We start from the raw sequence: 24,555 nt of genomic DNA, 5'->3' as shown, positions 1-24,555 counted from the left end.
CCGTAACAGAGAATCTGTCTTCATGTCAGCAGAGAATCAGTCTGCATGTCATAGCAGAGAATCAGGCTTCATGTCACCCACCACTGCAACAGTCCATTGGCATATATTTAGGCCCAGCACACACACAGGCAGAGGAGGGAGGTCCCGTAACAGAGAATCTGGCTTCATGTCAGCAGAGAATCAGTCTGCATGTCATAGCAGAGAATCAGGCTTCACGTCAGCCACCACTGCAACAGTCCATTGGCATATATTTAGGCCCAGCACCCAGGCAGAGGAGAGAGGTCCCGTAACAGAGAATCTGGCTTCATGTCAGCAGAGAATTAGTCTGCATGTCATAGCAGAGAATCAGACTTCACGTCACCCACCACTGTAACAGTCCATTGGCATATATTTAGGCCCCGGCACCCAGACAGAGGAGATGTTTATTCAACTTTGGGTAGCCTCGCAATATAATGGTAAAATGAAAATAAAAATAGGATTGAATGAGGAAGTGCCCTGGAGTACAACAATATATGGTTAAGGGGAGGTAGTTAATGTCTAATCTGGACAAGGGACGGACAGGTCCTGTGGGATCCATGCCTGGTTCATTTTTATGAACGTCAGCTTGTCCACATTGGCTGTAGACAGGCGGCTGCGTTTGTCTGTAATGACGCCCCCTGCCGTGCTGAATACACGTTCAGACAAAACGCTGGCCGCCGGGCAGGCCAGCACCTCCAAGGCATAAAAGGCTAGCTCTGGCCACGTGGACAATTTAGAGACCCAGAAGTTAAATGGGGCCGAACCATCAGTCAGTACGTGGAGGGGTGTGCACACGTACTGTTCCACCATGTTAGTGAAATGTTGCCTCCTGCTAACACGTTGCGTATCAAGTGGTGGTGCAGTTAGCTGTGGCGTGTTGACAAAACTTTTCCACATCTCTGCCATGCTAACCCTGCCCTCAAAGGAGCTGGCATTGACACAGCTGCCTTGGCGACCTCTTGCTCCTCCTCTGCCTTGGCCTTGGGCTTCCACTTGTTCCCCTGTGACATTTGGGAATTCTCTCAGTAGCGCGTCTACCAACGTGCGCTTGTACTTGTGCATCTTCCTATCACGCTCCAGTGCAGGAAGTAAGGTGGGCACATTGTCTTTGTAGCGTGGATCCAGCAGGGTGGCAACCCAGTAGTCCGCACACGTTAAAATGTGGGCAACTCTGCTGTCGTTGCGCAGGCACTGCAGCATATAGTCGCTCATGTGTGCCAGGCTGCCCAGGGGTAAGGACAAGCTGTCCTCTGTGGGAGGCGTATCGTCATCGTCCTGCCTTTCCCCCCAGCCACGCACCAGTGATGGACCCGAGCTGCGTTGGGTGCCACCCCGCTGTGACCATGCTTCATCCTCATCCTCCTCCACCTCCTCCTCATCCTCGTCCTCCTCGTCCTCCAGTAGTGGGCCCTGTCTGGCCACATTTGTACCTGGCCTCTGCTGTTGCCAAAAACCTCCCTCTGAGTCACTTCGAAGAGACTGGCCTGAAAGTGCTAAAAATGACCCCTCTTCCTCCTCCTCCTCCTCCTCCTCCTGGGCCACCTCCTCTTCCATCATCGCCCTAAGTGTTTTCTCAAGGAGACATAGAAGTGGTATTGTAACGCTGATAACGGCGTCATCGCCACTGGCCATGTTGGTGGAGTACTCGAAACAGCGCAACAGGGCACACAGGTCTCGCATGGAGGCCCAGTCATTGGTGGTGAAGTGGTGCTGTTCCGTAGAGCGACTGACCCGTGCGTGCTGCAGCTGAAACTCCACTATGGCCTGCTGCAGCTCGCACAGTCTGTCCAGCATGTGCAAGGTGGAGTTCCACCTGGTGGGCACGTCGCATATGAGGCGGTGAGCGGGAAGGCCGAAGTTACGCTGTAGCGCAGACAGGCGAGCAGCGGCAGGATGTGAACGCCGGAAGCGCGAACAGACGGCCCGAACTTTATGCAGCAGCTCTGACATGTCGGGGTAGTTGTGAATGAACTTCTGCACCACCAAATTCAGCACATGCGCCAAGCAAGGGATGTGCGTCAAATTGGCTAGTCCCAGAGCTGCAAAGAGATTTCGCCCATTATCACACACCACCAGGCCGGGCTTGAGGCTCACCGGCAGCAACCACTCGTCGGTCTGTTGTTCTATACCCTACCACAACTCCTGTGCGGTGTGGGGCCTGTCCCCCAAACATATGAGTTTCAGAATGGCCTGCTGACGTTTACCCCGGGCTGTGCTGAAGTTGGTGGTGAAGGTGTGTGGCTGACTGGATGAGCAGGTGGAAGAAGAGGAGGAGGAAGCCGAGAAGGAGGAGGTGGCAACAGGAGGCAAAGAATGTTGCCCTGCGATCCTTGGCGGCGGAAGGACGTGCGCTAAACAGCTCTCCGCCTGGGGCCCAGCTGCCACTACATTTACCCAGTGTGCAGTTAGGGAGATATAGCGTCCCTGGCCGTGTTTACTGGTCCATGTATCTGTGGTTAGGTGGACCTTGCCACAGATGGCGTTGCGCAGTGCACACTTGATTTTATCGGATACTTGGTTGTGCAGGGAAGGCACGGCACTCTTGGAGAAGTAGTGCCGGCTGGGAACAACATACTGTGGGACAGCAAGCGACATGAGCTGTTTGAAGCTGTCTGTGTCCACCAGCCTGAATGACAGCATTTCATAGGCCAGTAGTTTAGAAATGCTGGCATTCAGGGCCAGGGATCGAGGGTGGCTAGGTGGGAATTTACGCTTTCTCTCAAATGTTTGTGAGATGGAGAGCTGAACGCTGCCGTGTGACATGGTTGAGATGCTTGGTGACGGAGGTGGTGGTGGTGTTGGTGGTACATCCCCTGTTTGCTGGGCGGCAGGTGCCAACGTTCCTCCAGAGGCGGAGGAAGAGGCCGAGGCGGCAGCAGCAGAAGAGGCCGAGGCGGCAGCAGCAGAAGAGGTAGCAGGGGGAGCCTGAGTGACTTCCTTGGTTTTAAGGTGTTTACTCCACTGCAGTCCATGCTTTGCATGCAGGTGCCTGGTCATGCAGGTTGTGCTCAGGTTCAGGCTCTGATGGCACAGCGTGCAAACCACTCGGGTCTTGTCATCAGCACATTGTTTGAAGAAGTGCCATGCCAGGGAACTCCTTGAAGCTGCCTTTGGGGTGCTCGGTCCCAGATGGCGGCGGTCAGTAGCAGGCGGAGTCTCTTGGCGGCGGGTGTTCTGCTTTTGCCCACTGCTCCCTCTTTTGCTACGCTGTTGGCTCGGTCTCACCACTGCCTCTTCCTCCGAACTGTGAAAGTCAGTGGCACGACCTTCATTCCATGTGGGGTCTAGGACCTCATCATCCCCTGAATCGTCTTCCACCCAGTCTTGATCCCTGACCTCCTGTTCAGTCTGCACACTGCAGAAAGACGCAACAGTTGGCACCTGTGTTTCGTCATCATCAGAGACATGCTGAGGTGGTATTCCCATGTCCTCATCATAAGGAAACATAAGTGGTTGTGCGTCAGTGCATTCTATGTCTTTCACCGCTGGGGAAGGGCTAGGTGGATGCCCTTGGGAAACCCTGCCAGCGGAGTCTTCAAACAGCATAAGAGACTGCTGCATAACTTAAGGCTGAGACAGTTTCCCTGGTATGCATGGGGGTGATGTGACAGACTGATGGGCTTGGTTTTCAGGCGCCATCTGTGCGCTTTCTGCAGAAGACTGGGTGGGAGATAATGTGAACGTGCTGGATCCACTGTCGGCCACCCAATTGACTAATGCCTGTACCTGCTCAGGCCTTACCATCCTTAGAACGGCATTGGGCCCCACCATATATCGCTGTAAATTCTGGCGGCTACTGGGACCTGAGGTAGTTGGTACACTAGGACGTGTGGATGTGGCAGAACGGCCACGTCCTCTCCCAGCACCAGAGGGTCCACTAACACCACCACGACCATGTCCACGTCCGCGTCCCTTACTAGATGTTTTCCTCATTGTTATCGTTCACCACAACAACAAAAATATTATTTGGCCCAATGTATTGTATTCAAATTCAGCTGAATATAAATTTGAGGCCTAGTATTTAGGCGCTGGGTGACCGGTATAGATTTACTGACAGAATTAGACTTGGAAATGCACAGTAGCGTGTGTGTGAAGTTATTCTGAATGACCCTATGTGCATCTTCAATATTATATACCCTTTTAGGGATAGATTTCAAATAGCTCTGATATAGCAGAAACCACTAAATTAGGAAATTGCTAAATTGGGAATTGTACTTCAACCCAGAACAAAAAATGTGTTTTGACGGACACTAAATAACTTTCCCAGCCACAACAGTACAGCGGTAACGACGGATATAAATTTGAGGCCTAGTATTTAGGCGCTGGGTGACCGGTATGGATTTACTGACAGAATTAGACTGGGATATGGCCAAAAAATAACCACACTATTGCTGGTTAAATGCACTTGGTGTGACAGCTTGACCAACCACACTACTGAGGGTTAAATGCACTTGGTGACGGGCGCAGCTTGCCCCTGATGTAGTATATGGCCAAAAAATAAACAGACTATTGCTGGTTAAATGCACTTGGTCGCAGCTTGTGCTGGCGCACCACAAGACACAAAATGGCCGCCGATCACCCCAGAAAAATGTGACTGACAAACGGTCTGGGCAGCCTAAAAACAGTGAGCAATTGAGTATCAGCAGCTCAATGATCCACAGCTGCAGATCGATCAATAATCAAGTCTTTTTGAGGAGTTAATCAGCCTAATCTCGCCCTACTGTCGCAGCCGCAACCTCTCCCTACGCTAATCAGAGCAGAGTGACGGGCGGCGCTATGTGACTCCAGCTTAAATAGAGGCTGGGTCACATGGTGCTCTGGCCAATCACAGCCATGCCAATAGTAGGCATGGCTGTGACGGCCTCTTGGGGCAAGTAGTATGACGCTTGTTGATTGGCTGCTTTGCAGCCTTTCAAAAAGCGCCAAGAAAGCGTCAAAAAGCGCCAAGAAAGCGATGAACACCGAACCCGAACCCGGACTTTTACGAAAAATTCGGTACGAACCCGAACTATACAGTTCGAGTTCGCTCATGCCTACCTTTAACTAAAATCCGCTCCCTGCTTAGGCACAGCCGCTGATATGGACCAGCCGTTGGGATCTTGCAAGCACTGTGGCCCTGTCACTATACTGGTAAGCAGAGGTCCTGGAGGTCACATTCTAAGGGTAGGTCATCCATGTTAATGTCCTGGAGAACCTTATTTACTGGTAAATAACATTGAAATTAGTACAAGTCCCCTCGAGTGGTGGACTAACCGTTTTACCACCACCATTCCCTCAACCTCACCCTTTTGGTTGTGTCTCCATCACCTTCTATGAGAATACAATTGATATGACTTCCTTATCATTAACGATTCAGTATCTTACCCCAGTTTTCTGATTAGCATCCATACAGAAGACAATATTGGATAGTTGGGTCAGATTGGGGCCATAATTCCCCGTCAATGTTACACACTGTATCTCTATATTGTATGCATATTATATTATGTTATCCATGCAGTTCTGCTGAAGACCTGGAGACCATTACCAGGGGTGTTGCTAGATTAAAACATTCGGGGCCTGGGCCCCTGATGTTTTGTCCCAGGCCCCGAATGTACTGCCTGCCAGATAGATACAACTGTATTGCCATCCTCAGAACTGCAATACAATTTAACCCTTTCTGGACCAAGCCATTTTTCACCTTAAGGACAGGCTATTTTTTGCAAATCTGACCAGTGTCAGTTTATGTGTGAATAACTTTAAAACGCTTTTACAGGGAGTGCAGAATTATTAGGCAAATGAGTATTTTGACCACATCATCCTCTTTCTGCATGTTGTCTTACTCCAAGCTGTATAGGCTTGAAAGCCTACTACCAATTAAGCATATTAGGTGATGTGCATCTCTGTAATGAGAAGGGGTGTGGTCTAATGACATCAACACCCTATATCAGGTGTGCATAATTATTAGGCAACTTCCTTTCCTTTGGCAAAATGGGTCAAAAGAAGGACTTGACAGGCTCAGAAAAGTCAAAAATAGTGAGATATCTTGCAGAGGGATGCAGCACTCTTAAAATTGCAAAGCTTCTGAAGCGTGATCATCGAACAATCAAGCGTTTCATTCAAAATAGTCAACAGGGTCGCAAGAAGCGTGTGGAAAAACCAAGGCACAAAATAACTGCCCATGAACTGAGAAAAGTCAAGCGTGCAGTTGCCAAGATGCCACTTGCCACCAGTTTGGCCATATTTCAGAGCTGCAACATCACTGGAGTGCCCAAAAGCACAAGGTGTGCAATACTCAGAGACATGGCCAAGGTAAGAAAGGCTGAAAGACGACCACCACTGAACAAGACACACAAGCTGAAACGTCAAGACTGGGCCAAGAAATATCTCAAGACTGATTTTTCTAAGGTTTTATGGACTGATGAAATAGGAGTGAGTCTTGATGGGCCAGATGGATGGGCCCGTGGCTGGATTGGTAAAGGGCAGAGAGCTCCAGTCCGACTCAGACGCCAGCAAGGTGGAGGTGGAGTACTGGTTTGGGCTGGTATCATCAAAGATGAGCTTGTGGGGCCTTTTCGGGTTGAGGATGGAGTCAAGCTCAACTCCCAGTCCTACTGCCAGTTTCTGGAAGACACCTTCTTCAAGCAGTGGTACAGGAAGAAGTCTGCATCCTTCAAGAAAAACATGATTTTCATGCAGGACAATGCTCCATCACACGCGTCCAAGTACTCCACAGCGTGGCTGGCAAGAAAGGGTATAAAAGAAGAAAATCTACATATGACATGGCCTCCTTGTTCACCTGATCTGAACCCCATTGAGAACCTGTGGTCCATCATCAAATGTGAGATTTACAAGGAGGGAAAACAGTACACCTCTCTGAACAGTGTCTGGGAGGCTGTGGTTGCTGCTGCACGCAATGTTGATGGTGAACAGATCAAAACACTGACAGAATCCATGGATGGCAGGCTTTTGAGTGTCGTTGCAAAGAAAGGTGGCTATATTGGTCACTGATTTGTTTTTGTTTTGTTTTTGAATGTCAGAAATGTATATTTGTGAATGTTGAGATGTTATATTGGTTTCACTGGTAAAAATAAATAATTGAAATGGGTATATATTTGTTTTTTGTTAAGTTGCCTAATAATTATGCACAGTAATAGTCACCTGCACACACAGATATCCCCCTAAAATAGCTAAAACTAAAAACAAACTAAAAACTACTTCCAAAAATATTCAGCTTTGATATTAATGAGTTTTTTGGGTTCATTGAGAACATGGTTGTTGTTCAATAATAAAATTAATCCTCAAAAATACAACTTGCCTAATAATTCTGCACTCCCTGTACTTATCCAGGCCGTTCTGAGATTGTTTTTTTGTCCCATATTGTACTTCATGACACAGGTAAAATGAAGTCCAAAAAATAATTTTTTTGCACAAAAAAATACCTAATTTACCAAAGATTTGGAAAAATTAGCAAATTTCAAAGTTTCAGTTTCTCTACTCCTGTAATACATAGTAATACCCCCAAAAATTGTGATGACTTTACATTCCCCATATGTCTACTTCATGTTTGGATCATTTTGGGAATTACATTTTATTTTTTGGGGACGTTACAAGGCTTAGAAGTTTAGAAGCATTTTTCGGAAAATTTCCAAAACCCATTTTTTAAGGACCAGTTCAGGTCTGAAGTCACTTTGTGAGGCTTACATAATTGAAACCACCCATTTGACCCGGGGGATCGCGATCCCGCCTGTCGCACCGCCCGCAACACCCCCCCCCTGCACCTCCCACCGCCATGAAATCATTCAGGGGTGCAGGGGGGGTAAAAAAACTTTTAATTTGGCAATTTTAAAGTTTCTGATCCCTGCGGTCAGGGACCGCAGGGATCAGAAACTACAGAAAGCGCTGCGAATCGCAGGTCTGAATTCACCTGCGGTTTGCAGCGATCGCCGATACGGGGGGGTCGCAGGACCCCCCTCGGCATTGACCCTGGGTGCCTGGCTGTGTGTAACAGCCGGCACTCAGCGCTGTCACCATGTCTGTAGACATGGTGACAGTTTAATGCCATGACGTGTATACTCGTCATGGAGCACTAAGTAGCAGTGCTCCATGACGAGTACACTCGTCATAGGTCGGGAAGGGGTTAATCTAATGCCCTGCAAGAGCTGAAGGACCTGTGATGACATCACAGTCCATGTGATCAGTTCTTAATGCAGTAGCTAAAAAGGACCTGCAATGATGTCACCATCATGTGACCAGTGCAGGAGAGGACGGCAAAGCAGTGAAGAGAATTCCTGGGAAGAAACTGTGGTGAGGTCTGCTACATGAGGAGAGGTAAGTGAAGGGAGAGGCAGAGCAATGCTGAGAGTTATTTAATTGGGACTGTATGTTAGGGCTGAAGGTAGGGAAGTTATTTACAGGGTGGAGTGATGTTATTTAAATGGGACTAAAAGTTCAGGGGGTGATGTTATTTACATGGGAATGCATGTTGGAGGTGGCTGGGGCACGGTGATTTTATTTACATGGGACTGTATGTTGAAGGTGTCTGGCTGAGTGATGTTATTTACATGGAACAGAATATTAAGGGGGTAATGGGACTGTATATGTCACGGCTGAGGATGGGGGAAACCCTCAGCCGTGTGATGCCAGGTGTTGTAGTGGCTACTCGGCCATGAGCACAGGATAGGGAGCAGGTCACCTCCTCAACGCATCCCTAACCTGACCCTAACTCCTAACCAGCATGGGCCGACCTTTAAGGTAGGAGGACCCATGCGCAGGAACCTCGGAGCCCTGTCTTACCCTCCGCAGATCCCTGCGCTAGGAGCTGGGTAGACGACCTACTCCTCCTTGGCACGGAGGAGCAGGAGTCTCAATGGCCAAGCTATTGGGAAAAGAGGAACACTAACAGACTAATGGAAATGGCAGGCAAACTAAGTAGTTCTACCAACCTGCCACAGCCTTGCTGACTGGATCCCTCAAGAGAAAGGAATCCAGAACCATTAGCTGCACCAAAACATAGAAAGCTCCCAACAGAAGAACATACAACCTCACCAACATAAAGACATCAACAAGAACAATAATTTTATGACCACAGGGGTGGCTCTCACAGGCAGGTCAAATACACAGGAGGCTGCTCCAGCTAGCAGGGCTGAAGCAACCTACTGAACCATGCAAGACACTCAGGCTTTATAGGCCAAGAAGCCACACCCACAGTCAGACACACCCAGTGACATCACTCACACACTGGGAAGAGAGTTAACCCTTCCAGCACCACAGAAGGGAAAGTCACAGACAGGGGAAGTGTCCAACAGATCACACTGTGGCTGTTGCCGCTGGCAACGACATGGGTGGCAGCCGTCCAGAAAGACAGCCCGAAGGTCAGGACACTGCCACTACATGTACAACATACCAGACGCTGCCACGGGCAGCCACAGTGAAAGGAAGATGTACGTGCGCACCAATCAACAACAAGTGCACACCAGACATACAAACAAAGTGCATCCACACACGCACACAACTCCCCGGGAACCGCACACATAGCTGTTGTCCGCGGCAACCGCACTGAGGCCAACTACATTATGCCTCAGCTGCGGTTGACACAACAACCACAACCGCGGGCAACTGTATGCGGCTCCCAAGGAGTCACGACCATAACCGTGGCCGTGACAGTATATTGACGATGGCTGGGGAGGGGGTGATGTTCTTTACATGGGACTATATGTTAAATGTGGCTGGGGAGGGGGTAATTGTCTTTACACGGGACTGTACGTTAAAGGCGGCCGAGAAGGAGATGATGTTATTTACGTGGGACTGTATATTGGAGGGGGAAGGAGAGATAGTGTGATGTTATTTATGTTGGAGTGTATTTTGGAGAGGCTGTAGATAGAGAGGGATGTTATTTACATAGGACTGTATATTGGAGGGGGCTGGAGAGATGGTGTGATGGTATTTACATGGGACTGTATAGCGGAGGGAGGGAAATAATGTTATTTACATGGCACTGTATGGTGGAGGGGCTGAGGAATTATGATTTCTGAGGATACTAAACGGAGGAATATAAATACTGGAGGCACTTTAGGGCGAGCATTATAACAGTAGGGGACAATATAAATACTGGGGGCACTGTAGGGGCATTATAACAGTAGGGGACAATATAAATACTGGGGGCACTGTAGGGGCATTATAACAGTAGGGGACAATATAAATACTGGGGGCACTGTAGGGGCATTATAACAGTAGGGGGCGATATAAATACTGGGGCACTTCAGGGTGAGCATCATAACAGTAGGGGGCATTTTAAATCCAGGTGACATTAGGTGTTCTTATAACTACTGGGGGCTCTATAGGAGGGACTTATAGATCTGCATTTTTTCTACTAAGAGCACTATGGGGGCCTTATTACTACTGAGGGTTTGCAGAGAGCTTTATTACCACTGGGGGAACAATAGGGGCCTTATTTCTACTGGAGGCTCTGTAAGGGCATTATTAATATTGGAGGGCTCTTCTACTAATCTGTGCACTCTTGGGCAGCACTTTCACTGTTGAGGGCACTGTAGGGGGCAGTATTACTAATGAGGGTATTCTAGAAGGGAATTACTATTGGTGGGACTATGAGGTGCACTATTATTATTGGGGAAGATTATCTGTATGGCACTAATTTTTCTTCAGGATAGTATTTGGGGGTACAGAAAAGTGAGGAAGCTAAGATGTCAGTGTGTTACACTCTGCAGAGACGAGGCGGCTGAGAGAAGTTGTCCGGACCGAATGGAGAAGATGATGACAGAGAAGCTCTACATCTGAGGAGACGTCACCTGGGAGGCCCTGGATGTGAGAGGTACGTGCTGCTGTATAGCTGTATAGCTAATACCTGCAAAATGTCTTCAGTGCTAGTGCTTGCGGGGGAGAGGGGGGTTGGTTGACTTTGATAATTGGGCCATATGCATTGGGGGTTCGGCCCCAGATCTTTAGAGACCCTAGCAACGCCCCTGCCCATTACACTACAAATACACTAGAATAAGGCAAATAAAAAAATGTTCAGCACCGATGGGGAATCGTTAACAGTGGAATCTTCCCGACTCACCCACAGGCGCATGAGGGGGTGGGTGGGGGGTGCTGCGGAGACATCATTAACTTCAGGTGCATGCTGGGTTATTAAAGACAGGAGACAATTTTCCTCTCTGCTGTAAATGGTGATGAATTAATTTTTTTCCTACGGAACCCAAATCAATAAATGGAATTGAACGTCATTTTCACAGTCAGATTCATGCACCCTCTCTTCCTAGAGCAGTTTATGAGCTCTGTCAGGAATCAAGGCTGCGGGATTTAATGCGGGTGCTTGGCAGGCGTCTTCATGCAGCTGGTTTTATGAAACAGTTACTGGTCACATATTTAAGGTGAGAAATACCAAAATGACATTTATGAAATGCGTCAGTCTCAAAGCTGTATTTTAGACCCACAACAAAATTGCACAAATCTCATACAACTGAATCTGAGCCCCAGTGCAAAATCTGCAATCGGTTCTTCTCCTGTGGCCTTTGGAGGATCTCCTCAGGTAACGAGCGCCAGGTAGAACTGTTATATCTACACCCTCTGTAGCTACACACCTGCAACGTAGTGACAGTTTTAACACCTCCTAGCTAGGGTTGTGCGAACCCGAACTGTAAAGTTCGGGTTCGTACCAAACTTTACAGTGTTCGGCACCCGAACCCGAACATATCAGTAAAAGTTCGGTTTTGGGTTCAGTGTTCAGGTAATATTAATATACCATCGGATCTGAGTTTTTGCCAATCCGATGGTATATTTTAACTTGAAGCATCCCCATCACCATGGGAACGCCTCTATGTTAGAATATACCATCGGATTTGAGTTAGATCGTGAAAACTCAGATCCGACAGTATATTCTAACACAGAGGCGTTCCCATAGTGATGTTAGAATATACTGAGAACTGTGAACATAACGGCCCCTTGCTGCCTGGCAGCACCCGATCTCTTACAGGGGGCTGTGATACACACAATTAACCCGTAAGGGATCACAGCCCCCTGTAAGGGATCAGGTTCTGCCAGGCAGCAGGGGGCAGGACCCCCCTCCCTCCCCAGTATTAAAATCATTGGTGGCCAGTGCGGCCCCCCTCCCTATTAAAATCATTGGTGGCTAGTGCTGCCCCCCCACCCCCACCCACCCCCTATTAAAATCATTGGTGTCCAGTGCGGCCTCTCCCCCCCCCCCTAATTAAAATCATTGGTTAAACCCCCCCCCCCCATCATTGGTTGCAGCGGAGCGGCAGTTCCGATCGGAGTCCTAGTTTAATCGCTGGGGCTCCGATCGGTTACCATGGCAGCCAGGACACTACTGCAGTCCTGGCTGCCATGGTTACTTAGCACTTTTAGCAGCATTATACTTACATGCGCTGTTTGTGGCCGGCCGGCGGGCGCTCCTCCTACTGGTAAGTGAAATGTCTGTGTGGCGCATTGCTTATAGCACAGACCTGTCACTTACCAGTAGGAGGAGCGCCCGGCCGGCCACAGACAGTGCTTGAAGTATAATGCTGCTACAAGTGCTAAGTAACCATGGCAGCCAGGACTGCAGTAGCGTCCTGGCTGCCATGGTAACCGATCGGAGCCCCAGCGATTAAACTGGGACTCTGATCAGAACTGCCGCTCCGCTGCCACCAATAATGGGGGAAGGGGGTTTGTTAACCCGTGGCCACTGCCACCAATGATTTTAATTAGGGGTGGGGGGGAAGAGGGGAGGCTACACTGGACACCAATGATTTTAATAGGGGGGGGGGGGCGCACTAACCACCAATGATTTTAATAGCGGGGGGGGGGGGGACCGCACTGGCCACCAATGATTTTAATACTGGGGAGGGAGGAAGGGGGGATGATTTTAATACTGGGGAGAGAGGGGGTCTGGCCCTTGTTGCCTGGCAGCACCCGATCTCTTACAGGGGGCTGAGATCCGCACAATTAACCCGTCAGCACCTGAGGAGTTAATTGTGCGGGTCACAGCCCCCTGTAAGAGATCGGGTGCTGCCAGGCAGCAGGGGGCAGTTATGTACACAGTTCTTAGTATATTCTAACTTGAAGCGCCCCCATCACTATGGGAACGCCTCTGTGTTAGAATATACTGTCGGATCTGATCGTGAAAACTCTGATTTGAAAAAGCTAATACTATTATTTTCCGTTATAACCATGTTATAACGGAAAATAATAAAGTGAAGTTCGGGTCCCTATTGACTTCAATGGGGTTCCGGTTCAGGTCCGAGTTCGGATCAAGTTCGGGTCCCGAATCCGGACTTTTTTTAAAAGTTCGGCCGAACTCCCCGAACATCTAGATGTTCGCTCAACTCTACTCCTGGCGGTACATGCATTACCACAAGCTTACACGTCATTCCGATCCCATGGACAAGTAAAGTAAAAAACTCCTCTACAGGATAAAAAAATGATGTTATATGGAAGTGATTATAATATTAGATTGAAAGAAGATTATTGGGGCAAACTGTACAATGGAGCCACAAGGGCGTGTGTGAGTATGGCCAGATGGGAGTGGTAGTACTCATGGTCCTGACACTCCTTGCGTTGCGCAGTGATGGAAAGGGTACACCTTTTACTCACTTCAGGAATCTCTCTGGTTTTGAGACTCTCCTGCCCGATGTTGGTTGAGGTGTCCATGAAGTGCAAGGCTGGGTTCCCTGAAGAGTAAGAAAGAGATGCACAGTGAAGCTGCTGGTGTTAGCGCACACAATGACGAGGGTTTTATGCAACGCGTCCACTGTACTTTACTGAATCCATTCTGCAGATGTCCACACAAGCGCTGTACACATTATCGTCAATCTTTACAGTTCTCATATGCTATTCCCAAGGTTGTATATGGGAGATAAAGGGCCAAGTCACTTTGGTATATTCTGCACAATCTTTCCAACTTGACGATAGGATACAATTGATCTCTCTCACTCTGGCTATATGTTAGTTCGGTAGTATCGTCAGTGGAATACAGTATCTGAACACAGGGCCCTTTCTGTTCTTTTGATATAATGAGAAGCTTGAAGCTTATTTGCTCCCACCACATGCAGAGAAGTCTATAGCCACAATATAGGAGTGTTATCTTTCGTTGACAAACTCTCTGCAATCCTCCTGTATCGTCACTGAACTTTCTGCTGCATTCAGTTAACTCTTTCCCTCAGGGCTAATATACTGAAGCTTTGGCTGCTTATGATGTACAGAGCAACAGATTTCCCTGTGTAGCTCTGCTCTTCACTGCTCTTAGATGTTTTCAAATCTACAGCTCAACCTAAACTGAAGCAACTTCCTCCTAGAGAGGAAGGGGTGGTGCCAGCCCCATTTAGCAACAGCAACTAGTAACGTCCCACTCCATATAAAACCTATGGCTCTAGGACCCCGTTGGGCTGCCTCTAGCCTGGATACAAGGTGAGATACAGCCCCTAGCCTCGATACAAGATGAGATACGACCTCTAGCCTTGATTCCAGATGAGATACAACTAGTAACTTCCCACTCCATATAAAACCTATGGGACATACACAGAGCATAAAGTACAGTACATGAACTCTTTGCAGTGGGCCTCCAGGACACTGAAAAAAGAAGGCTCTAGGACCCCGTTGGGCTGCCTCTAGCCTGGATACAAGGTGAGATACAGCCTCTAGCCTCGATACAAGATGAGATACGGCCTCTAGCCTGGATACAAGGTGAGATACAGCCTCTAGCCTGGATACAAGATGAGATACGGCCTCTATCCCGGAAACTAGACGAGATACAGCCTCTAGCCTGGATACAAGATGAGATGGGGCTTCTAGCCTGGATACAAGATGAGATACAGCCTCTAGCCTAGATACAAGATGAGGTATAACCTCTAGCCTTAATACAAGATGAGTTACAGCCTCTTGCCTGGATACAAGATGAGAGACAGACTCTAGCCTGGAGACTAGAGGAGATACAGCCTCTAGCCTGGAGACTAGAGGAGATACAGCCTTTAGCCTGGAGACTAGAGGAGATACAGCCTTTAGCCTGGAGACTAGAGGAGATACAGCCTCTAGCCTTGATACGAGATAAGATGTAAAAAAAAAAAAAAAATCAGCTCCAGTACTTTGTCTATGGTGTGCCGCAGCGATTCCCAAGAGTGAAGTGGGTACAAGTCACAGTTCAGAACATGCATTTTTAAGGGACCGCGCCTTCCCTATTCAGCAGTAAAAAAAAAAACACTTCAAACATGACCCATCCAATTACGCAAACATAAGCAATTTATCAGGTCCCACTATCACCAATCCAAGGCTCCTGTGGGATGTCAGAAAATACACAAATAGTGAAGTACTATAAGTCACCAGCAACCGTTCCTACATAATTGTACTCACAAGAGCAGCTTGATATACAGGCACATCACACAAACTCCAAGGCTTTCCTTCTTATCTTTAGTCTTCTTTTCACCACCACTAAAAAGACATTTAATTGCTCCACCGGTTACAAAGTCAGCGTATAAAAGATTTTATATACTCACAAACGTAAGACAATAGCAAACAGTCAGACCAATCTTTACAATCCTGCCCGACCCGGCTTTCGCTCCACGCTTCGTCAGGGGCGTAACCATCCTTTTACCCACAAGCATTAAATACCCTCTCTTCCTCCCCCATAAAAGACAAAACCTTTAAAATACTCATATCCAGTGAAGTAACAATCCCCCTCCATGCCCTAAGTGGATGACTTCCTCCAATATTAACTTTTCATACTTTGCACATATTTCTCCAACCCCAACTAATTTCTCCAGTCGAGCTCATTCATTCATAAGTCTCCTACATCTCTTACTCCCGCTCATTGTCACTTCCCTTGTACACACCCTCCTTTTCCAATTGGTAGATGACCGCTCTTAACCACTCCCACAACACACACCTCCCTCTCCTGATTGGTGGACAGTTGTATGTCCATGCCTGGATACATGATGAGATACGGCCTCTAGCCCGGAGACTAGATGAGATACAGCCTCTAGCCTGGATACAAGATGAGATACAGCCTCTAGCCTGGATACAAGATGAGATACAGCCTCTAGCCTGGATACAAGATGAGATACAGTCTCTAGCCTAAATACAAGATGAGATACGGCCTCTAGCCTGGATACAAGATGAGATACGACCTGTAGCCTGGATACAAGATGAGATACGACTTTTAGCCTTGATACAAAATGAGATACAGTCTCTAGCCTGGATACAAGATCAGAGACAGCCTCTTGCCTTGATACATGATGAGATCTCTGGCAGCTGTTCAGTCTCAGGAATGGTGTTTCCTGGATGAGGTTTCTCTTTAGGCCTACTTGGCAGGAGCTCACCATATGGGTCTTGCCTCTAGCACTGTTCAACTAAGACTCTCTAAACAACCTGAGTAGTGTTGATCACGAATATTCGAATTTCAAATTTTTTGCGCGAAAATATAGGTACTTCGAAAATTTGCAAATATTTCGAATATAGTGATATACATTCGTAATTTTGAATATTCACATTTTTTTGAATCAGTAAACATGATCCCTTCCTGCTTCTAGCTTGTGGGCCAATGAGAAGGCCGCAGTATATTTAACTTTAGGAGTAGTGTTGTTTGCGAATGATCGTAATGCGAATCTTCGTAATGCAAATTTTTCAACTACAGGGAGTGCAGAATTATTAGGCAAGTTGTATTTTTGAGGATTAATTTTATTATTGAACAACAACCATGTTCTCAATGAACCCAAAAAACTCATTAATATCAAAGCTGAATATTTTTGGAAGTAGTTTTTAGTTTGTTTTTAGTTTTAGCTATTTTAGGGGGATATCTGTGTGTGCAGGTGACTATTACTGTGCATAATTATTAGGCAACTTAACAAAAAACAAATATATACCCATTTCAATTATTTATTTTTACCAGTGAAACCAATATAACATCTCAACATTCACAAATATACATTTCTGACATTCAAAAACAAAACAAAAACAAATCAGTGACCAATATAGCCACCTTTCTTTGCAACGACACTCAAAAGCCTGCCATCCATGGATTCTGTCAGTGTTTTGATCTGTTCACCATCAACATTGCATGCAGCAGCAACCACAGCCTCCCAGACACTGTTCAGAGAGGTGTACTGTTTTCCCTCCTTGTAAATCTCACATTTGATGATGGACCACAGGTTCTCAATGGGGTTCAGATCAGGTGAACAAGGAGGCCATGTCATTAGATTTTCTTCTTTTATACCCTTTCTTGCCAGCCACGCTGTGGAGTACTTGGACGCGTGTGATGGAGCATTGTCCTGCATGAAAATCATGTTTTTCTTGAAGGATGCAGACTTCTTCCTGTACCACTGCTTGAAGAAGGTGTCTTCCAGAAACTGGCAGTAGGACTGGGAGTTGAGCTTGACTCCATCCTCAACCCGAAAAGGCCCCACAAGCTCATCTTTGATGATACCAGCCCAAACCAGTACTCCACCTCCACCTTGCTGGCGTCTGAGTCGGACTGGAGCTCTCTGCCCTTTACCAATCCAGCCACGGGCCCATCCATCTGGCCCATCAAGACTCACTCTCATTTCATCAGTCCATAAAACCTTAGAAAAATCAGTCTTGAGATATTTCTTGGCCCAGTCTTGACGTTTCAGCTTGTGTGTCTTGTTCAGTGGTGGTCGTCTTTCAGCCTTTCTTACCTTGGCCATGTCTCTGAGTATTGCACACCTTGTGCTTTTGGGCACTCCAGTGATGTTGCAGCTCTGAAATATGGCCAAACTGGTGGCAAGTGGCATCTTGGCAGCTGCACGCTTGACTTTTCTCAGTTCATGGGCAGTTATTTTGCGCCTTGGTTTTTCTACACGCTTCTTGCGACCCTGTTGACTATTTTGAATGAAACGCTTGATTGTTCGATGATCACGCTTCAGAAGCTTTGCAATTTTAAGAGTGCTGCATCCCTCTGCAAGATATCTCACTATTTTTGACTTTTCTGAGCCTGTCAAGTCCTTCTTTTGACCCATTTTGCCAAAGGAAAGGAAGTTGCCTAATAATTATGCACACCTGATATAGGGTGTTGATGTCATTAGACCACACCCCTTCTCATTACAGAGATGCACATCACCTAATATGCTTAATTGGTAGTAGGCTTTCGAGCCTATACAGCTTGGAGTAAGACAACATGCATAAAGAGGATGATGTGGTCAAAATACTCATTTGCCTAATAATTCTGCACTCCCTGTATTAGACAAAGAAGATTATAGCACTATATTAGCTAAATTGCTCTATATTCGTTTTTTTTCGAATATTCGCTATATTGCTATAACTTTGCTTTTTCGAATCTTCGTAATATTCTAAAATAAGAATATATAGCAATATAGCGAATATTCAAAAAGAAAACGAATATAGAGCAATTTAGCCAATATAGTGCTATAATCTTCTTTGTCTAATAGTTGTAAGTTGAAAAATTTGCAATAAAATTCGCATTACGAAAATTTGTATATTACACGATCCTTACCTTGCCGATTTTTTGAGTAAAAAAATCTTAGAATATAACGAATATTCGAATTTGAGAATATTCTATGAATATTTTGCGAAATATTGCGAATTCAAATATGACCCCTGCCACTCATCACTAAACCTGAGGAGGCTGGACCAGCCGGTCATAGTGGCATCCTAACCAAGACTTTGAGTGTTCACTGTTTGTTTTCCATACACAACCATTTGGAAAGCACAGTGCATAGAGAGGTAAGTAATTTTAGCATTAAATCACATTTATCTGTTTTCAAGCAATTAACTTTTAACAGTGATCCACTGGGTCACTGTGACACCATATTTCCTTCTGCTAAGCACTGGAAATGATCCAGGCAGAGACAGGGTTGTGTTAAGAAGGGGCTATTGGTGTCTGGATAGTGGATAACAAAACAGTGAGAGCTTCTAGTGCTTGCTGGAGAATCAAACAATCTCCTCTATTGCTGGTCTGTCTGGACTGGCAGGAGTCTGTTTTCGGTGTGTATGTGCAGTGACATCATAACTACTGCTAACACCTCCTAATAGCAAGGTCAAAAGGCCTAGATGGTGGGCAGTTCGTCAAAACAACCACCCTGCTTTTCTCAGTCCAATGATGCACCCCCTCTCAGTGTCTGTCAACTGGGCAAAATGTCTTCAAGTGAGTCGCAGAGGCCTGTCTAGTAGTCAATGATCTCTTACCAAGAGGTTCACTACCCAAAAGTAACCTCTGAGAACCCTTTTCTCAGTGTCTAATCAGACCACACCTGTAATAATTTACATATCGAGACATAGAGACATATGTGTGGGCGAATTTTTTTTGTTAAAGGGAGTCTTTCACCTAAAATGACCATTATACACCACAAACATCATGATATCCATTACATTCCCCATATTATAATCTTACCTTTCATATTGCTGTCCGTCGCCTATTCTCTCTTAAAAACGCTTTTAATCCATATGCTAATTAGGTTCTGAAGGTGCCCAGGGGCGGCGTTTATGCGGCCGGTGCCCAGGCTCCACGGCGCTGTTCAAATCAAACCCCTCCCCTTTCACCCCTCTGGCCCGCCCTCGGTTCTTCAGATACCATCCTCCAGTCAATGACAAATCCGGCGCCTGCGCCTGCGCACTCCATTACCCACTAGGGCAGAGGCAGCAGAGCGTTTAATCCGCATGCGCCGGCCCGTACATCCCGATCTAGCCGGCGGAAGTAAACTGCCAAAATATCGGGATGTACGGGCCGGCGCATGCGCATTAAACGCTCTGCTGCCTCTGCCCTAGTGGGTAATGGAGTGCGCAGGCGCAGGCGCCGGATTTGTCATTGACTGGAGGATGGTATCTGAAGAACCGAGGGCGGGCCAGAGGGGTGAAAGGGGAGGGGTTTGATTTGAACAGCGCCGTGGAGCCTGGGCACCGGCCGCATAAACGCCGCCCCTGGGCACCTTCAGAACCTAATTAGCATATGGATTAAAAGCGTTTTTAAGAGAGAATAGGCGACGGACAGCAATATGAAAGGTAAGATTATAATATGGGGAATGTAATGGACATCATGATGTTTGTGGTGTATAATGGTCATTTTAGGTGAAAGACTCTCTTTAATGAATGTATATTTGTTATAAAAACATCAGTGTAAAAAAAAACACAACAAATACAACACACTTTAATAACTTCAAGTCCTAAAACATAAAATAACATATTTAGTACATACAGTATTTAATACCATTAAAACTAAAGATGAGCGAATATCTCAGAAATTCGATTCAGTCGGTTCACCAAATTTTCCGTAAAAATTTGATTCAAGCAGAATTTATTAGTGGCGAATTGCGTTAAAAACTGCTATTTACTGGCTGCAGAGAGCCTGTATAGTGGTGTAGAACACTGTACCTTGCAGTTACACAGATAGGGAGTCTGCTGTGGGAGTGAAATAATACTGTGAGTCCGTATGACATGCAGATGACATGCGTCGCTCTTAGAATCACTGCACACTTCATGGGGCCAAAACTGACCAAATAACCCAAGCGGTTGATGTTAGCGCCAGGTATAAAGAGCCGTGCAGAGGCCCAAGATCCTACTATAGCGTGGAAGAGCGCACTCCTTTTACACCGTCGTCAGCTGATTCCACATAGATGTCTACAGAACCTGTTCTATCAAACTCTCTTAAAAACTGTGTAACCCTAGCGCTTGTACTAATAACTATATCTGACTGTCGCTGCGGTACCGCTGCAAAACCTGCTATTGCTGCAAGTAATCTAAAACATCAAAAAATACAAATAGGTCCCACACGACCCTGAACCCGCACCTGTTAAGGCACCTTATGTGACTTACTGAGCTCCGCTGTCACTTGCTGCCCGTGCTGCTCCTCTTGTACACTGGGGTGGGGGTAAGAGGTCCTATTAACTAGGGTAAGATAGAGTGTGCCCCGGCCGGTGGCACCACTCTAAGTCCTATCCACTTACTCGCGCTCCAACAGAGCGCTTAGTGACGTCGCTTACTGAGTACGGATGCCTGAGAGTGTCAAAAACCCAACGCGTTTCGGATACTACGATATCCTTCGTCAGGGATGTACACTGGCTCACCTACTATTCCTTATATAGGCTCCTCCTCCCATCCCATTTTAACCCCTAATGCACCTTACACTATTTCATACTCAGCCTGCTTCATTTTCTCATTCAAATCCAAATAGTTCAATTTCAGAATTTAACCCTGCTGGTATCAATCGGTTCATATTGAAAATCCAACGTGTTTCTGCTTTTGACATTCTTTTTCTATAGTCTCCCCCTCTTTTATTTAACCTCTTTACTATTTCAAGTCTACTAAACAATGTTCCTTTACTCTGTTCCCCATGTTTCTCTTTATAGTGACGGGATCATGGGTGGCCATCATATTTTCTATGAATATTATAAATGTGCTCTTCTACTCAATGTCCTTTTCGTACCACCTGTGTATATTTTCTTACATGGACAGGTCAACGAATAAATGACTCCTCAACTACTGCATGTCAGATAATCAGCTATATCATGCACATATGTGCCATCAGTATTTTTTATTTGTGTAACTTCTCCGGTTTTTCTAGTTATCCCCAGTTTTCTACATATCGCACACATACCACATGGAAATCCTTTCAGTAGTTGATTTGTTTTTCTTACATTAGTTGTCTGTGTATTTATGCATCTATTTGTCGATGCCACCCTATTCCCTACGTTTTTGGCCTTCCTATATATAAATTTAGGTGCATTTGGGATATGTATACCTATTATTTTATCATCTTTCAGAATATCCCAATGTTTTTTAACAACATGTATTTTTACATTTTCTAGTTTGACAATTATATTGTGTGATAATTGGCGGTATTGCTATTTTCACCCCCTCATTCTTTCCCTCCACAATTTTACCAGTTATCTTATTATTAATCATATCATGTCTATCTAATTCACCGATCAATATTTTTTGTTCTATCAACCTGTCACTATTATAACCTTTTAGCTCAAATTTTTGTTATGATGCCTCTGCCTCCTTTTCATAATCCTCCATTTTGGTGCATTTTCTCTTTATCCGCATGAATTGGCTTTTAGGTATATTTTCTAGCCACTACGGAAGATGACAACTTTCACGTGAAATAAAACTATTAGCGTCAGAAGGTTTGTTGTATGTCCTAGTAGTGCATATTTTATTGTTCTCTATATAGATTGTTAAATCAAAAAAATGAATTTCTTGTGTACTAAAAGTAGGTCTAAACCCAAGGTAAAAATCATTTTTATTTAATTCATTAAAAAAATATACCCAATTCATCTACCCCATAAATCTGCATAATCTACAACCATTTCCAGAGGACGAGATTCGTACAGGGCTCGCCATTGGGGTGAATGGCCTCCGTTCCCATCGCCCCACATTTAGATTGGGAACCCCGGTGCGAATCTCGTCCCCATCGTGGTCCCCCGTACCTGCAAGTAAAAATTATATATAAAATAAAATAGTTTTTTTGTAAAATAAAAATAATACATTCCCCTATATAATCAATTTGATCTTGGGGATTCTCTTTTTTCTAAAAACAACTTTGCAGCTTCACACCCCTTTTACATTTCTATCACAGTATAAAGCGGATTTTACGTCAGGTGTGCCTATGATGTAATGTGGCTTTCATTTTTTTTTTACTTGTTATCTGCAGGATATGTTTGGTATCTTTCAGGTATCTTTCTGGGCACAAGGTTGCAGATGGTATTCCACGTACCTAGACAGATTACTAATTAAGCATTCTATGCCAGAAACAATAGATCTGCCAGGCGGCACAGTTATACTTTTATGAATCTTGGGGTTATGGTAGAAGGCTGCAATTTTTGGGTATTTAATCCCTATGAATTGAGCTCCCTTTTTATTCAATATACTTAATTTTTTTACCCTTATTTATCAGTTCTTTTAATTGTCCTTTATATTGTTCTGTTGGGTCTCATTTAAGCCTTCTATATGTTTTTTGATCCCCCAATAAATTATAAGCCTCCTTACTATACATTGCTACAATGGCTTCCTTCTCCATTTTGATATATTACTCATACATTGTACTTTTTTAGATTTTTAAGACTTTTTACATTCCGTATTTCTTTAGTCACTAGATTCATAAATGTATTAAATGACTGAGAATACTCTTGTATGGGGTGATACCTAGATTTCATTTTCAATTCAGTATGTTTATACTTATCATTCTCTTCCTTCATTATTTTTATATCACTACTGCCATTTTTTTTATTCCTTTTCATGAAATATTCTATTTTACTTTCTTTTGGCCTGAAAAAATCCTGTTTAATGGTCTTTCTTACCACCACCTTTTCCTCCCCTCTCTTTATTGTATTATCACATCCTTCCTTACTCTCTGTATTTCTTTTTATCTCATTTGTTGATTTCATATGTGTAGCATTTTTTCCTATATTGTCTTGATGTCTCCTTTATTGCAGTATTGTTTTTCTGTCTATGATCTTTAGGAATATCATGTTGTAGGGATTGTTGTTGCTGCTGTGTTATCCTTTCAATATTTTCCTCACTACAATCAGTTAATATGTCAAATCGATTACTTTTCTGTATACTCAGCCTGCCTTTTTTCTGTCTTATAATTTCGGGCGACAATAGAACTATAGGAATCTGATTTATTTGTTCTTCCTCATTATGTATCTTAATGATTGATAACACTTCTTCCATATCGCTATTTCATCTTCCTTTTGATGTATCCTTCTCTTTATATTTTCTACCAACTGTTTTATACTTATACGGTCTTTCCACGGTCTTAATTTTTCAAATGTATCCATAATCTCCCTATTTGTTCTCATTAATCTTTCTCTCCTTTTATTGATAATGAATTTTGTTGCATTTCTTGAAAATTCATGGAACATATGTTCCCATTCTCTCATTATGCCATAGTTACCTATATCCCCTGCTTTTTCCACTTTTAATCCCTTCGGTATTATATCCCACTCTAAACATTTCTCAAGGGAGGTAATTCCCCATAGATCTTTCATTTCCAAGATAAACAACTGTTCCAGATCTTTTAATGTGTATTTGATCTGTGTAAATTATACATTATTATCTTTATTGAAAGATGCATGCTGCCTCTTGTATGACCCAAAGAATGCTTGCACCTTTGGATACGTTCCTTTCTATCCCACCATAAATCTGACATCTTGCCCTTAGATACAATATCTTGCCCTTAAGTACAATATGGCTAATTCATTTCTATGTTGCCCTTATGGGTACAGCTGCATACGTGTATTGCGGTATTGGTTAAAATGCACTTAAAAACTGTGTAACACTGGTGGTTGTACTAATAACTATATCTAACTGTCGCTGCGGTACCGCTGCAAAAGCGCTCAGGCATCCGTACTCAGTAAGTGACATCACTAAGCGCTCTGTTTCAGCGCGACTAAGTGGATAGGACTTAGAGTGGTGCCACCGGCTGGGGCACACTCTATCTTACCCTAGTTGATAGGATCTCTTACCCCACCCCGATAAGCAGCACCAGTGTACAAGAGGAGCAGCACGGGCAGCAAGTGACAGCGGAGCTCAGTAAGTCACATACTTGGTTTTATGCTGTGTACGCACACATAACTC

This window comes from Bufo gargarizans, chromosome 5, assembly GCF_014858855.1.
Source record: "Bufo gargarizans isolate SCDJY-AF-19 chromosome 5, ASM1485885v1, whole genome shotgun sequence".
Lineage (NCBI taxonomy): Eukaryota > Metazoa > Chordata > Amphibia > Anura > Bufonidae > Bufo > Bufo gargarizans.
This window is presented reverse-complemented; position numbering follows the sequence as displayed.